The sequence below is a fragment of the Podarcis erhardii genome, assembly GCF_964252035.2.
Source record: "Podarcis erhardii genome assembly, chromosome: W".
NCBI lineage: Eukaryota > Metazoa > Chordata > Lepidosauria > Squamata > Lacertidae > Podarcis > Podarcis erhardii.
Window position 1 is genome coordinate 26,817,236 of NC_138506.1, and position 16,732 is coordinate 26,833,967.

A 16,732-nucleotide genomic window follows, 5' to 3' on the forward strand; every position below is an offset into this window, starting at 1 on the left:
CGAGGGTCGACAGGGCATTTCAGCGGGTGTATGCTGATGTGATTGGTCCTTTAGCACCATCTAGAGGCAATGCAAAGTATTACCTAATATGTGTTGATTCTTTCACAGGTTTTGTCTGGATTTATCTTTTGGAGAGACCGAAAGAAGCCTTAGAAAGGTTTAAAGAGTTTTGTGACAAGGTTAAAAATATGCATGATGCTGACATAGATTGTCTTTGCACAGATGAGAAGCCAATTTTTCTCTTACAGGATTTCCAGAGGTTCCTGAAGAAGAAAGGGATAAGACACAAAATTGCAGCTTCCGAAGAAGCTTGGAAGAGATGTGTCTGTGTTAGGGTGAACAAAGAATTGCAAAAGGGAATGGAAGCGCAATTGCTTAGTTCACATCTGCCACATGAGTACTGGGCTGAGTCGCTAACGTCATTTTGTTATACGTGGTTGAGAAAGTTTTCAAAAGAGTTGGGAAGTTCTCCTTTTGAGAAACTGTTCCATAGAAAACCTTCTGTTGCCCATTTCAAGGTTTTTGGGTCTCATGTGAGGACAGAAGCTCCGGGTGGAGTAAAGAATGCCAGAGGCATTTTTGTGGGTTATGAAAAGGGTCTCTACAGAGTAATTTTGTCTGAATCTGGTCAGGTGATTCTCACAAAATTCCTAGAGAGTGCTCCTGAAGAGGAGAGAGTGATTGTTCACACATTTCCCACAGGTGATGATGATGATTCTGATGATGATGATGGTGATGTTGATTTTATTGAGTTCAGTAGTACTGATGATGACAGCGATAGCTCAGACAGCTCCGTTGTCACAGTCATTGAGAGGAAATCTCACATGATGACTAGACCCTCAGAAGAGGAGGATGAACCACTGATTAAGCTTAGTACTGGTTCTCCAGAGAGTTCAGAGGCTGAACCAGAAAGCAGAGAAGAGCAGCACCTCTTACGTAGGTCTGAGAGAGCAACGAAGGGTGTACCACCCAAGAGGTATTCAAAAGAGTTTGCCAACCAAGCTATTGCATGTGTTGCTGTTGTAAACGACCAAGGTCAAATTGAAGCTGTGTCTGAGTCAGAGACAAAGGCACAAAAGAAAGTTGTTAACCAAGGTAATGCAGATGCACTCATTCCTTGGAAGTCACACAACCAGAGAGGTACATTGGTGAAACCAATGGCGGGTAGTTCCAAGGGTGGAACTGAAACAACAGGGGAGTGTTATACATATAACAACTGTTTGTTTTCTTCTCTGGATGACGCTTTGCTCGCAGCACGCATTGATACTTTTTTTTTTTAAAAAAAAATAATTTTTATTAAAGTTTTCCAATTTAAAACAAATTAAATCCAATTTATAATCTTTTTCCAATAACCAGGACTTCCCCTCCCCTCCCCCTCTTGTCTTCCAGTTTAACAAATCAATTCAACAAATTCTTACCCCCAAATTACACTTATCATCAATAACCCAATTTTTCGAAAATTCCCATCCCCTAAGATCGACCTAATTCCCTTCCACGAGTTCCCCCCCTTCAAGAATAATGCAGATAAAAATAAAAAAGATAAAAAATAATTTTGCACCCTTTGGATTCCAGATTTCCCTCCCCCCTTTCCCGGTTGCGTTCCCAATATCCCTCGACATCTGATATCTTCCTGGGGTTCCCACATCTCACTAAACCCAAACCTCTCTAGTCCTTTACCAGTCATTTTTAAATTCGAATGTCCAATCATAGAAGGAGTGTATCTCAAAAAGGGGCCCATTTCTTCTATCCAGATTTTTATATCCAGGAGCAAAAACTCCAATTTTATTTCTGTAAGCTTGTCAAATCTGAATGTCCCAAATGTTCCCACTTCCAGTTCTGTCCAGATCTTGTTATTTCATTATTCTTATTAATCACACTCCTCCTTTTTATTTTTTGCTTTTTCCCTGCTCTTCTGCCGAAATGTTCTATTTCCAAAGGTTTCTAGTTTCTCTGCAGAGGCTTGTTATTCAGGAGCAAAACATTGCGTCATGTCCCTTTCATTTACATCCATTGTTTTCTGTAGTGTGTAGACCTCTGTAGACAAAATAATGTTCCATTTCTGCAGTTTCCCAGGAGATAAAAAGTTCTGTTCAACTGTTCAAATTTCCAGTCAAAAACACTTGCAATATCCCTCAGCTCCTCTAGATGGATTTCAGTAACTGAGTTCCCTTCCAGATCACATCCACCAATCCAAGTAGCTTGTTGATCCTTATTTGAAACATTTTATATCCAATTTATAACCAATGTAACCGGCAAAGTCCTCATAACAAAGTCTCTGTTTTGTTCTTCCGTTTTGACAGCTCTTTGACAGCTGTCAAAACCTCCGTTTCTCTTCCCCAGGCATTTTCACCGTTCGCTCCCGGGGTTCCGGGGGGGGGGGTTGCTTTTTAGTTCAAATTCCACTTTTCTCCTCCAGCTCAATCTTATATTTTTCCCTCGCGAAGTCACTAATTCATCAAGATAAGGTCACTCTCGATCTTAGTTGTTAAGTCCTTTGTTTTGGCTCTTCTACAATTGGGGGGGGGGATGACTTCCTTTTTATACCCCCCCCCGCTCGCTCCGGATTTTAAAAATTTATCCCTCTTTTTAATCCATATTCCAATTACTCACGGGTTGTTCTTTTGGATCCAAATTTTCAATGGAAGAAGCCAGCGCTCTCCGCCAAATGGCATGCGGCTTCGCTCGGCAGGGGAAGCGGAGGACTCAAAGCACCACCCCCCCCAGGCGCCCGCTCCGAAGCCTTTAAAAAGGCTCTTTCACGGGCCGGGGGGGGGCTTAAAGGTGCCAGCCGAGTCACCATGTCCATGGGGCTCCGTGCCCATGGTTTTTGCGGGTCCCCGCGTCGCCGGCGCGGTAGAACCCAGCCCCTGCCGAGCCGGCTCCCTCCGGAGCTCGGAGGGAGTCCGCCATTCGGCGATGGCGCCAACCCGGAAGTCCCGATACTTTAGGGGGAGTATGTTATTCTAAAGCAGCAATGCTGCAGCAAGCAAAGGCTCTAGCAGCTCAGTCAGCTGCTTGTGGCTGGAAAGCCAAACAGGAAGTCTGTGACTGTTGCCATGGCAAGAAAGGGGCAGTCCATTCTCCTTATTGAGCACAGGATGTGAGCTCAGTGTGTGTCATATGACCTGTACAGGATGTACATGGGTGGAGTTTGAAGTTTCTCTCTGTTTGTTGAAGAGAGCAGACATCTTTTACTGTATGACTGCTAAAGACAGGAATAAAAGCAATGTAGATACATTTCTGTCTGAGTCTGATTCCCCTCCCTGGGGATATGCTGGAGAGCAGGGAGGAGGAGAAGCAGTTGGTGTGTTTTTCTCACAGCCTGAGGAAAATCGCCGGAACGGACCTCGTGTGTTTTTCCTGCCGGGAGTCGCCGGAGGGAGGTCGAAAGAATTCAGCCGGTGCCTGGAGAGATAGGCACATACCTCTGACTGAGCCTGAATTCCAACATTCGTAGGTGCCCAAAGGCGTAAACATGGCCGCCTTCCACTCGTTGCCCTCCCTCATGCGTATGAGGTTGTACGCCCCTCGCAGATCCAGCTTGGTGAAGATGCGACCCTTCCGCACCGTCGCCAGCAGGTCGTCGATCTTGGGCATGGGGAACGCCGTGGGCTTCGTCCTCGAGTTTATGACGCGGTAATCAACTACAAGCCTCTTTTGGGGCGTGTCTTTTTTCTTCACAAAAAACACGGGGCTGCCCCCCACCGCTTTGGATTCTCGGATGAATCCCCGCTTCAAGTTGAGGTCTATGAACTCCCTGAGTTCCTGCAGTTCATCTTCAGACATGGAATACAGTTTTCCAGTCGGCAGCGTCGCCCCCGGCAGGAGGTCAATCTTGCAATCGTATGGTCTGTGGGGGGGTAGTTTGTCCGCCTCCTTCTCGCAGAAGACCTCCAAGAACTCTCTGTATTTGTCGGGTACCGCTTGCAGCATGCCCAAGTGTAACTGTGGTCCATCTTCCGGCCCCTCATCTTCCTGGGTGGGCAGTATGCAGTGTGCTGCGCAGTAGGAGGAGCTGAAAGTCAATTGGCGCTGGTACCATGCTAATGCCGGACTGTGCCGGTCCAGCCAACTCATGCCCAACACTATGGGCGTGTCTGACAGGTGGGTAACATTGAAGCTGATGACTTCGCGGTGGTTTCCAATTCGCATCACCATTGGTGGCGTTTGCTGTAGCACTTGTCCCCCCAGTAGTTCTCTGCCGTCGACTGTCACTACTTTGAGGGGCATCGTGGCAGGCAGGAGCGCTATGCCATGTTGCGTGATGAAATCCACTCCTATAAAGTCTGCATTGCTGCCAGAGTCAATGGTAATAGGCACTTCCATGGTGAGGCCATTGGGAAGCTGGAGCGCTGCGGTGAGCTGCACCACTGGTTTGGGTGGGAGGGGGTCTGTGGGCTGTAAGATCTCTGGGGACTGCTTCACTGACTCGTCTGGCTGGGCCCCAGTGCCTATGATTCCAGCCAGACTCCGTCGTTTCCCTGCTGTGGTACATGCTGCTGAACTGCTTCTGTAATTGCCACTGAGGCTGCGGTGTGCTTGTGCAACCTCTGGGGACACTCTTTTGCCATGTGCTGAGCACTGTCGCAGATGTAACACTTCCTGTTCCCTCTAGGAGGCTTCGTTTTGACTGCTCCCGGCGTTAGGGCTCTGGCTGCTGACTGAGCCTTGGCAACACCTATCTCCATCGGCTCCTCTCCCCCTCCCAGCGGAGGCGTGGACTGAGCGCGCGCTGTGTCCCTGGGAAAGAAAGGAGGTGCTCTTGCTGGCGTGCGTCCCCAACGTCCTTCGTCTTTGCTCCAGGAACGTTCTTCCAGACGCACCCCAATCGTCAGCGCCCTCTGGACCACTTCTTGAGTGCTCTGGGGTCTCTCCCCCCTTGCAATTTCGTCTTTCACAGCCCCATTCAACCCCTCCCAAAAAAGGTCCCTGACGGCAGCTGAATCTTTCTCCCATCCCAGCGCGTTGACTAATGCAAAGTAGCGGGAGTGATATTGCCTCACAGTGGCTCTGCCTTGTTTTAATCCGTGTATCTCTTTCCTGGCAACATCCACATCTATCGCTGATAAAAAACAAGCGTCCATCGCCTTAAGGAAGGCTTTTGCATCTTGGAGAGCTGGGTCCTTATCTCGCCACAGATTACGCAGCCACGCTTTAGCGTCTCCGTGGAGATGAGTTAGTATGAAACCCACTTTCTCCTGCTCATCTCTAAAGTCCTTCTCCAGCAACTCTAGCGCATACATCACGTCTGCTCTGATGTTAGGATACTGCTGCAGATTCTCATCGAAATGAGACACAAGGCTGCCTCCTCTCTTTCCCAGCCCAATCCCCTCTGGTCTGGTTCCCGGCGCCCCCTGTTTAGTCAACATTTCCAACCTGATTTGCAGATCCTTGCAGGCAGCAGCGGCTTTGTCTTCCCTCTTCCCGGAGGCTAGAATTTCCGCGTTAAGTTGTGCCACTGCGTTTTGCAGGGCTGTTATGTGTTCTTCGGTAGTCATCTTGTCTTGCTTTCGTGAGCTCGCGAAGCACCAATCTTCGCCCCTCGCTGCGTCCACTCACGCTGCGAGGTTTTTAAGGAGACGGGACTTACTGTCAGAGCTGCCTCTAGGTCCCACCTCACAGAGGACCAACGCCAGGCTGATGTTATGTACAAAAGTCTTTATTGAAGTTTAATTTCCATTTCAAAGCCAGAGCGTGCAGCCCTACGTCTAAACTCTAGATCGGCGAAGTCCCGTCTGAGTCTCCGCCCCTTCCGCACCAGTTTAAGATCCTAGCCCTGCTCCACCTCCTGCGCTGCTCTCTTCTCCTCTGGGTCCTCCTGCCCTCTGGGGCATTGCCCTTTCTGGACTCTTCCGACGCTGAGTCGCTTAGCTCCTCCCCCTGCCTCCGGCGTGCTTTAGGACCCGGTTCCCAATCCTCACTCTCTGCTGTCCCGCGCTCCTGTACATTTGAACTTGCTTCTCGCACCAACCCAGTGACCTTTCTCCTAACCGTTACACTACTTCTATCACTGCTTCCCTCTTCCGTGACACTGGCCGGATCTGACCTCCCTTCCGTTGTCCGACTCTCCGAGGAAGGCGTGGTAGGCTCTGCCTCGTCTCCTCTCCCTGGTGGGGAATGCACTGGCCCCGATGCCTGGGACTCTTCCCCCCCACTCTGCTCTGGTGGGGAAGCTGGTCCTGATTTCCAACTACTGCTCTGGGAGTCCCTGCTGCCCCCTTGCTCCTGGGGCGTTCCCCTTGGGACCCCCCTGCCCCTGGCCACTGGCGCTCCCCTCTGTGAATCTTCCGATTCGCTGGAGAGGCTCATGGAATCCCTCGGACCACTGTCCCCTCCTACGCTCCCTTCGGATTCCTCCCCCTCGCTCTCCATCTCCCATCTTCCCTGTGCCTCAGCTCCTGAGCCCCTGACAGATGCCTTGACTTGCAATCCTTACAACAACCCTGCAGAGCAGTTCAGTGTTATCTCGAGTTGCAGAATAGCGAGGCGCGATGCCGAGGCGGACGCAGGGTGGCCCACCTAAGGAGTTCATGGTAGGGGGACCTGATGAGGCCAAACTCCGTCTTTTGCAGCCCACTCCTGCATATTGTAATAAACAAAAATCTGCCCTTATTCCCTTATGGGGAACACATAGTAAGACTGATTTTTACAAAAAATTAGAAGAAAAATTGTTTGAATATATGGACCAAAAGATAGTAATAATGAGAGATATGAATGGAGTGTTGTCAATGGAAATGGACAGACTGAAAGCAACAGGGATGAGTAAGGATGGAAAATTACCTAAGACTTTTTTTTCGATGACAAAGAATTGTAATTTAATAGACATTTGGAGACTTAGACACCCGTTGGGAAAGGAGTTCACATTTCATCCTGAGCCAAACCAATCAATGTCAAGAATAGATCAAGTATGGGTATCCAATGAATTAACTCCGAGAATATTGGATAATGAAATTCAACCAAGAGTAATTTCGGATCACAGTGCAATAAAATTTGAAATAAAAGGATATGAGGAAAGAACCTTCAGATGGAGAATTAATGATTACCTTCTAGATGATCAAAAAATCATTAATAGGGCACAAAAGTATTTGACAGACTATTTTGTAAATAATTGTAACAAGGGCACGAAAATGAAGACAGTATGGGATGCCAGCAAAGCTGTGATGAGAGGATTTTTTATCCAGCAGAATTCATTGAAAAATAAAAGGAGAGAGAAAGGAAAAAAGGAATTTTTTTTAATAAGATATTTATTGAAATTTTCCAGAATAATACATTGTAAAACAAAAAGAAAAGAAACAACAAAAATACAGAAATACAAAAACAGAAAAATAAAGACAACTAAAAAACACATAGAATTTCCCTTTACTTATTTTCTTTTAACTTATTTTCCAGACCTCCTCATACCTCCCTTTCTTATATTCCAATTCAAATTATTAATTCAGCAAATCCTCCCCATTAGTTTTTGCTTATTTCAAAACCTTATTTTCCATATCTCTTAAGGCATTACAGCTGGAAACCACTTAATTTCTGTCCAACATCATTCTAACATTCATTAATTTTACAATATTTCTGCAAATAATCTTTAAACTTCTTCCAGTCTTCTTCCGCCGACTCTTTTCCCTGGTCTCGGATTCTGCCGGTCATTTCTGCCAATCCCATATAGTCTATCATCTTCATCTGCCATTCTTCCAGCGTGGGTAGATCTTGTGTCTTCCAATATTTTGCAATAAGTATTCTTGCTGCTGTTGTCGCATACATAAAAAAGTTCTGTCCTTCTTTAACACCAGTTGGCCAACCATGCCTAGGAGAAAGGCCTCTGGTTTCTTCAAGAAGGTATATTTAAAATACCTTTTTCATTTCATTATAAATCATTTCCCAGAAAGCCTTAATCCTTGGGCACGTCCACCAAAGGTGAAAGAATGTACCTTCAGTCTCTTTACATTTCCAGCATTTATTATCGGGCAAATGGTAAATTTTTGCAAGCTTGACTGGGGTCATGTACCACCTGTAAATCATTTTCATAATATTCTCTCTTAAGGCATTACATGCCGTAAATTTCATACCGGTGGTCCATAACTGTTCCCAGTCAGCAAACATAATATTATGTCCAGCATCCTGTGCCCATTTAATCATAACAGACTTCACCGTTTCATCCTGAGTGTTCCATTTCAGCAGCAAGTTATACATCTTTGACAAAACCTTAGTTTTGGGTTCTAACAATTCTGTTTCTAATTTCGATTTTTCCACCTGGAATCCATTTTTTTTATCCAATTTATAAGCCTCCATTATCTGATAATAATGAAGCCAGTCTCGCACTTTACTTTTTAGTTTCTCAAAACTCTGCAATTTCAATTTATCTCCCTCTTGTTCCAAAATTTCCCCATATTTTGGCCATTTGGACTCCATATTGAGTCTTTTAAAAGCTTTCGCTTCCATTGGTGACAACCACCTTGGGGTTTTATTTTCCAATAAGTCTTTGTATCTTATCCAAACATTAAACAATGCTTTCCCGACAATATGATTTTTAAATGCTTTATGTACTTTAACCTTGTCGTACCACAAATATGCATGCCACCCAAAAGCATTATTAAAACCTTCTAAGTCCCAAATGTCTGTGTTCTCAAGAAGCAGCCAGTCTTTCAACCAGCAAAATGCTGCTGATTCATAGTAAAGTTTGAAGTCCGGCAGGGCAAATCCCCCCCTTTCCTTTACATCAGTTAATATCTTAAATTTTATTCTGGGCTTCTTGCCCTGCCAGACAAATCTTTGTGAGAAGTAAAGCTACAGGGAACCAGGCAGAGGGCCTTCTCGGTAGTGGCGCCCGCCCTGTGGAATGCCCTTCCAGCAGATGTCAAAGCGATAAACAACTACCTGACATTCAGAAGACATCTTAAGGCAGGGAAGTTTTTAACGTGTGATATTTTATTGTATTTTTGCTTTCTATGGAAGCCGCCCAGAGTGGCTGGGGAGGCCCAGCCAGATGGGCGGGGTATAAATAATAAATTATTATTATTATTATTATCTAGAAATATCTTTCTGCCACTTCTTGAAACAGTCCATCTTGTCCACAATTTGCAATGTTTGAAACAGAAACAACATTCTAGGCAATACATTCATTTTTATAACTGCAATTCGACCCGACAAGGAAAGCTTTAAGTTTGACCAAATTTCTAGATCTTTTTTCACTTCCGTCCAACCTTTTTCATAATTATCTTTAAATAAATTCACATTTTTTGCTGTCATATTAATCCCCAAATATTTCACTTTCTTAACCAGAGTCAAACCTGTCTCATTCTGAAACCTTTCTTTTTCAATTGGTGTTAAATTTTTCTCTAAAACCTTAGTTTTTAACTTGTTCAATTTAAATCCTGCCACTTGACCAAATTCTTGAATTAAGTCTAAAACCCTTTTAGTACTAGATTCTGGCTCCTGTAACGTCAAAACTAAGTCATCTGCAAAAGCTCTCAGTTTGTACTGTTTAGCTCCGACCTGTATACCTTTAACCAACTGGTCTCTTCTAATCATATTCAGCAGGACCTCCAGAACCGATATAAAAAGCAATGGGGAAATTGGGCACCCCTGTCGTGTCCCTTTTTCTATCTTAAATTCTTCCGTAACCACATTATTTACAATTAATTTTGCTTTCTGTTCAGAATATATTGCACCTATACCATTTTCAAAACCTTGCCCTACCCCCATCCCCTGTAGATTCTTTTTCATAAAACTCCAAGAAATGTTGTCAAAAGCTTTCTCTGCGTCCACAAATATCAGAACTGCTTTAGTGTTTATATTCACTTCTAGTTTTTCCAAAATATCAATTATATTCCTCAAATTGTCAGACAAATGTCTTCCCGGGAGAAAGCCCGCTTGGTCTTTATGAATCTCTTCCATCAATACTTTTTTCAATCTTTTAGCCAAAATGTCAGCAAAGATTTTGTAATCCACATTTAATAACGATATGGGGCGGTAGTTCTTAAGTTGAGTCTTTTCAGTCTCTGTTTTCGGTATAAGTGTGATATATGCCTCTTTCCACGACTCTGGCGCCCTTTTCCCTTCCAAAATTTCATTGGTTGTAATAAACACTCCTTCAAAGATTTGCAGTACCTGGAAGTCAGCCCATCCGGTCCTGGAGACTTGCCCAATTGCATATTTTGAATGGCACCTTCTACTTCCTGTTCTGATATTTTATAGTTCAACATCAGTTTACTTTCTTGAGAATTTTTTTGTAATCCATTTGTCTTTAAAAATCGTTCTATGTCCATTTCTTTCTGTGGTCCTTGTGAGTATAATTGTTTAAAGTACTTCTGGAAACAGTTTCTGATCTCAGTTGGGTTATGTATGTTTTTTCCTTCCACTTCTAGATTTGTAATAGTGTTTAATTTTTGTCGTTTTCTCATTTGCCAAGCCAAGAGTTTCCCGCATTTGTTCGCTGATTCAAATGTCTTTTGTCTCATTTGTTTGATTTTCCATTCTATTTCTTGATTCATCAATTCCATATATTGTGTTTGATATAATTTTATTTCTCTCAAAATCTCCTGCGACGTTGGTTTTGCTCTCAATTTCTTCTCCCCTTCTTTTATTTTCTCCAGAATTTTGTCTTTCCTTTCATTTTGACTTCTCTTCTTGATTGCATTCTGTTGTATCAGAAACCCTCTCATAACGGCTTTACTAGCATCCCAGATTACTCTTTTTTCAACCTCAGTATTCATATTTATTTGAAAATAAGACAGGGTATAAAGACAGGGTATAAAGGTTTTGCAAACACAATTTGCAATGATAATAAATAAAGAAGTGGAATGGAATATAAAAAAAATGAGACAAAGGAACTTTGAATTCGCTAATAAATCAGGAAAATGGCTGGCGTGGCAGATTAAGAAAAGGAAGGAACAGAATACTGTTAATAAAATCATCATTGAAGGTACAGAAATAGATGATCCGAAAGGGATTAGAAAGGGATTCTTGGACTTTTACAGACATCTATACAAAAGTAGAGAAAAGAATAATATGAGGAAAATAGAAAGATTTTTAAAAGAAAAAGAGGTGCAGAAGATCCCGACAGAAAAAAAGACAGACTGAACGCCCCAATAGAAACTGAAGAGATAAAAGAGGCAATAAAAGAATTGAAAAAAGGGAAAGCTCCAGGACCAGATGGATTTACGGCAAGTTACTATAAAGAAATGAAACACATCCTACTTGTACCAATGAAAGAAGTTATGAATAACATTATGAAAGAAAGAGAAATCCTGGAAACCTGGAAAGAAGCCTTTATCACATTTATTCCAAAACAAGATTCCGATTTAACACAAGTTAAAAATTATAGGCCTATTTCATTGTTGAATACAGACTATAAAATCTTTGCAAGTATATTGGCAATGAGGATGAAAAAGGTATTACAAGAAATTATACACAAAGATCAAGCGGGTTTTCTTCCGGGCAGGCAGATGAAAGACAATATAAGAAATATAACTGATATTTTAGAATATTTGACTGCCAGGAATGAGAAACAAGCTATGTTAATATTTGTGGATGCAGAAAAGGCCTTCGATAATATATCATGGCAATTTATGTTAAAAAAATTGGAATTGATGGATGTGGGAAAAGAATTTTTTAATGGAATAAAGGCTATATATACAGAACAGAGAGCAAAGCTGATAGTAAATAATATTACTACAGAAGACATAAGAATAACCAAGGGTACAAGGCAGGGATGTCCTCTTTCCCCGTTGTTATTCATCTTGGTACTGGAGGTCTTTCTGAAATCAATAAGGAAAAATGGAGAAATGAAAGGGGTGACAGTAGGTCAAAATGAATATAAGGTTAAAGCTTTTGCCGATGATCTGGTACTAACAGTGGAAGAACCATTGAAAAGTGTAAAAAAAAAAAAATTAGAAGAGATAGAGCAGTTCGGTCAAGTGGCAGGGTTTATACTGAATAAGAAAAAGACTAAAATAATCGCAAAAAATACGAATCAAGAGATGATAGAAACATTCCCGCTTGGGAAATTCTGGCGGGGACCGAGGGGTTCCCAAGTCCTTGGACCATTTGGATCCCTTCCAGTCGGGATTCAGGCCTCATCATGGGACTGAAACTGCCTTGGTCGCACTGGTTGATGATCTCCGGCGGGCTAGGGACAAAGGTGAGAGCTGTTTCCTAGTTCTGCTGGATCTCTCAGCGGCGTTTGATACCATCGACCATAACATCCTTCTGGACCGTCTTGAGGGGCTGGGAGCTGGGGGCACTGTCATACAGTGGTTCCGCTCCTTCCTCCTGGGCCGTGTTCAGAAAGTGGTGGTGGGGGATGAGTGTTCAGACCCCTGGCCGCTCACTTGTGGGGTGCCTCAGGGTTCTGTCCTCTCCCCCATGCTTTTCAACATTTACATGCAGCCACTGGGAGAGATCATCAGGAGGTTTGGGCTGGCTGTTCATCAGTATGGGGTTGATACCCAGCTCTACCTCTCTTTTAAATCAGAACCAGTGAAGGCGGTTGTAATGGGATTAGGGGTTGCTTGTGCGTAAACGCCAAACCGCTCCAAGTTGAGTAGTTGGCTAAAACCTTCCCTAGCCGGACAGCCCTTACTTCGTGGCTGTCTTAATCACTGGCAGAATCCGTCAGTGGGCGTTTCCTGAACTTTTTCCAACATAAGAGCTCCTTGACAGAGAGTCTCCGCCTGGATTCCCTGCGCGTCAGCTTTCTGCGCAGAGTGGGCGTCCCCAGGGGAGGTCCTGAGCTCTCTCCACTGGTCTCGCTGGAAGCGTCCCTCAGCCATCCCTCCGACTCCTCCTCCTTCCCTTCTTCCTCAGCGGAAGCTCTTCCTCTTTCCCTGCTGGTTCCCTCCCCAGCATCCCAGAGCCTCTCCACCCCCCTGAGATCCGATGGCAGTTCCCTGACATCCACCTCCCCTCCAGGACCCCCCTCACCCCCGGTCCGTCCCCTTTCTTCGGCCGGTGACACTGGGAACCCCCGGAAGGAATCTTCCCCATCTTCTGACGACTCGAACACTGCTCTCCACCTATTACTACCTCTTCCCACGGGAGCATCTTCCCAATCCGATTCCACCCCTTCAGACACTTCTCCTCCCTCCTGCCCAGAGACTGGAAAACCCACAAAATCCTCTTCATCATCTGTGGTGCCAAATTGCTCCTCCCAGAATCTCGCTAAGGGTCTGGGCCTCCTTGGGAACCTGCGGTGAAACTCTTCCAGGAGAAACTCATCCTTGATGGTTTCTGCTGGCACCCATGCATTTTCCGACTCAGGCTCCCCCTCCCAAGCCACTAGATACTCCACCTGTCTCCCCTTCCACCTTGAATCTAGTATCTCCACTACGTGACTGCTGCGCTCCCTCTCCTCTACCTGTGGGTGTACGGGAACCTCTCCTTCTCGTCCCTGAAATTCCCTCCCTTCCCGGTATGGTGAAAGTAATGACCTATGGAATACCGGGTGTAGTTTCATGTTGTCAGGCAGTTTGAGCCTAAAGGCCACCGGGTTCACCTGCTGTGTTACCTCGAAGGGTCCCAGTCGCTTAGACCTTAATTTCTTGCAACCTCCCTTGAACGGTAACCCTTGGGTTGACAACCACACCCGGTCCCCCACCCTTATGGTCTCTCCTTCCCTCCTGCTCCTATCTGCCTGCCTTTTGTACACTTCCTTAGCCCTCTCCAAGTTCATCTTAAGCTGTTGGTGCAGGGCTTCCATCTCTTCCACAAACTGTTCCGCTGCGGGCACACTCCATCTCTCCTCCCCTTCCCCCAGGAAAGCCCTGGGGTGACACCCATAATTGGCCATGAACGGGCTCATCCCCGTGGACACATGCTCCGCATTATTGTAGGCAAATTCGGCCAAGGCCAATTTCTCTACCCAGTCATTCTCCCTCTCGCTGACGTAGCACCGTAAGTATTGTTGGAGTATACTGTTCGCTCTTTCCGCCTGCCCATTGGTCTCCGGGTGCCTGGCCGTCGAGAAGTTGACCTCGACGTGTAGTAGGCTCATGAGCTTCCTCCAGAACCTGGAAGTGAATTGTTTCCCTCGGTCTGATACAACCCTCAAGGGGGCGCCATGCAGCCTGAAAACGTGTTCCACAAACAGCTTGGCGGTTTCCTCCGCCATCACCGCATGCGAGCAAGCGATAAAATGGCACATCTTAGTTAACAAGTCGACTACTACCATGACGGCCGTTTTGCCCCTTGACTTGGGCAAATCGGTCATAAAATCTATGGACACTGCCTCCCATGGTGTTTCTGGTGTGGGTAATGGTTCCAGTAACCCTGCGGGTGCCGCCCTCTCCCCTTTGGCTCTCTGGCAGCGGTCGCACCCCCTTATATATTCTCGTACATCTTCCCTCACCTTTGGCCACCAGAACTGCCTGGTGACTAACAACATGGTTTTGTGTTGCCCAAAATGTCCCGCCGTGGGGCTGTTGTGCAGTTGTTTGAGTACTCTACTCCTCAAGTTCCCCTCTGGTATATACAATGCCCCCCTGTAATACAGTGCCCCATCCTTTTCCTCAAAGCCCCCGGGGTTTCCTCCTGCCCCCCTGAGTTCCCTGATCTTGCTTTGGGCGTACTCGTCGTCTGCCGTCCCCTCTGCAAGCTCCCGTCGCCCTACCAACACTCCCCCACACACCCATCGGTCCTCGGGTATCACATGTCGTTCTTCCGGCGCTCCCTCTCCTTCCAGGTACTCTGGCTTCCGGGAGAGGGCGTCTGCTCTGACGTTTTCCTCCCCCGGTACGTAACGAATCTCAAAATGGAATTTGGAAAACTCCTGAGCCCACCGCACCTGTCTCTGATTGAGTACCCTCGCCGTTCTCCAGTATTCCAGGTTCTTATGGTCTGTGCACACCTGGATCTTGTGCTGCGCCCCTATCAGCAAATGTCTCCAGCATCGAAACACTTCGTAGATAGCCAGCAGCTCCCGGTCATACACCGTGTAGTTCTGCTCCGACTTGTTCAACTTCCTGGAGAAAAAGGCACACGGTCTCCAGTCGGACTGGTTCCTCCCCGGCTGAAGCAGTACGGCCCCCACCGCTCTGTCCGATGCATCGGTCTCCAGCCTCATTGGCTTCTGCAGATCCACGTGCAAGAGCTGCTCTTCCGAAGCGAACACCTTCTTTAGCCTTTCAAAAGATTCCTGCGCTTCCTCCGTCCAGACGAACTTCTTCTTGCTACTGAGGCAATCTGTGATGGGTGCCGTTAAGTGGGCAAAGTTTTTGATGAACTTCTGATAGAAGTTTCCAAACCCTAGGAACCTCTGCACGTCCTTCCTGGTCTTGGGTGTCTTCCATTCCAGTACCGCTTGTAGTCCGAAGGGCATAACGAGATACTCGAAGGCCCCCAGAGGGGTGAACATGGTGGTTTTCCATTCATCTCCCTCCCTCATCCTGATCAGATTGTACGCCCCTCTTAGGTCCAGCTTGGTGAAAATCTTTCCCTTCCTCACCCTGGTCAAAATGTCATCAATCCTGGGCATGGGGAAGGTCACGGGTTCCGACACCGAATTCACGGCCCGGAAGTCCACTACCAGCCTGGGTTTATTAGTGTCCTTCTTTTCCACACAGAACACTGGACTGCCCCCCACCGCCCTTGATTCCCTTATGAACCCTCTTTTTAGGTTCTTGTCTATAAATTCCCTCAACTCCTGCATCTCCCTGTCCGACATGGTGTACAGTTTGCCCACTGGCAGCTGAGCTCCTGGGAGTAGGTTGATTTGGCAGTCAAAGGGCCTATGAGGAGGCAGTCTATCCGCTTCTTTCTCACTGAAGACAACTTGCAAGTCAGCGTACTGCGGTGGTACCTGCCCCTTCTCTCCCACCGCCATCCCTGCCACTCTGGCTATTGCCATCCTCGGGGTTCCCCCCCATGGCAGTGTTCCAAGCAGTGAGCTGACCCGAATGAGACCGTCCGCTGGTGCCATCCCACTAACGGGTCATGTAGCGCCAGCCAGCTCATTCCCAGTATAATTGGCGGTCCTGCCAGGGTGGCTACGTGAAAGGCAATAATTTCAGTGTGCCTTGCAACCCTCATTCTCATGGGGGGCGTCTGGTGTGTTACCTCCCCTCCCAGGAGTTCCCTCCCATCGATCGTCGTGACTTGTAAGGGACTCCCTAGTGGCAGAGTCTGCAGCTGGTGCTCTAACGCAAATTCCTTGCTAAGGAAATTGCAAGAACTGCCTGAGTCCAACAGCGCCTTTATCTTGAGTGGGTGGCCGTTGGGGAGCTCTAGCACCACTTCTATGGCGATGGCTGCTCGGGGGGGCTCTGGCTTGGGCACATTTACTGGTTGTTTGCCTGGCTGCTGGGCCCTATCGGCAGCCAACCGTTGGCTTTTCCCTGCTCCTTAAGCCCCTCCTCCTCACTCCCGGCCGCCCCCACCATTCCTTGCCATGCTTTCCTTTGAGGGCAGACCCTGGCAAAATGCCCTGGCTGTTGGCAGAGGAAACACTTCTTGGTCGTTTTCCCCTCCTTCTTTCGAACTTCGCCAGAGTTTGAAACCCCGCCCGCGCACGCGCCTCCGTTCTCCATTGGCTCCGCCGGCAGGGAAGGTTGCTCTGGTATTTCAGGAATGCGGAAGTCATTCCAACGCTCTCCTCTCCCTTCCCGCTTCTCCAGAGCCCGTGCTTCCTGCCGCGCTCCAATGGCAAGCACAGCCTTAGTCAGCTGATCCATCGACTGCGGGTGGGGCGCGCGGGAAAGTTCGTCTTTTACTGCGGGGGCTAGGCCTTCCTCAAATAACATCTGAA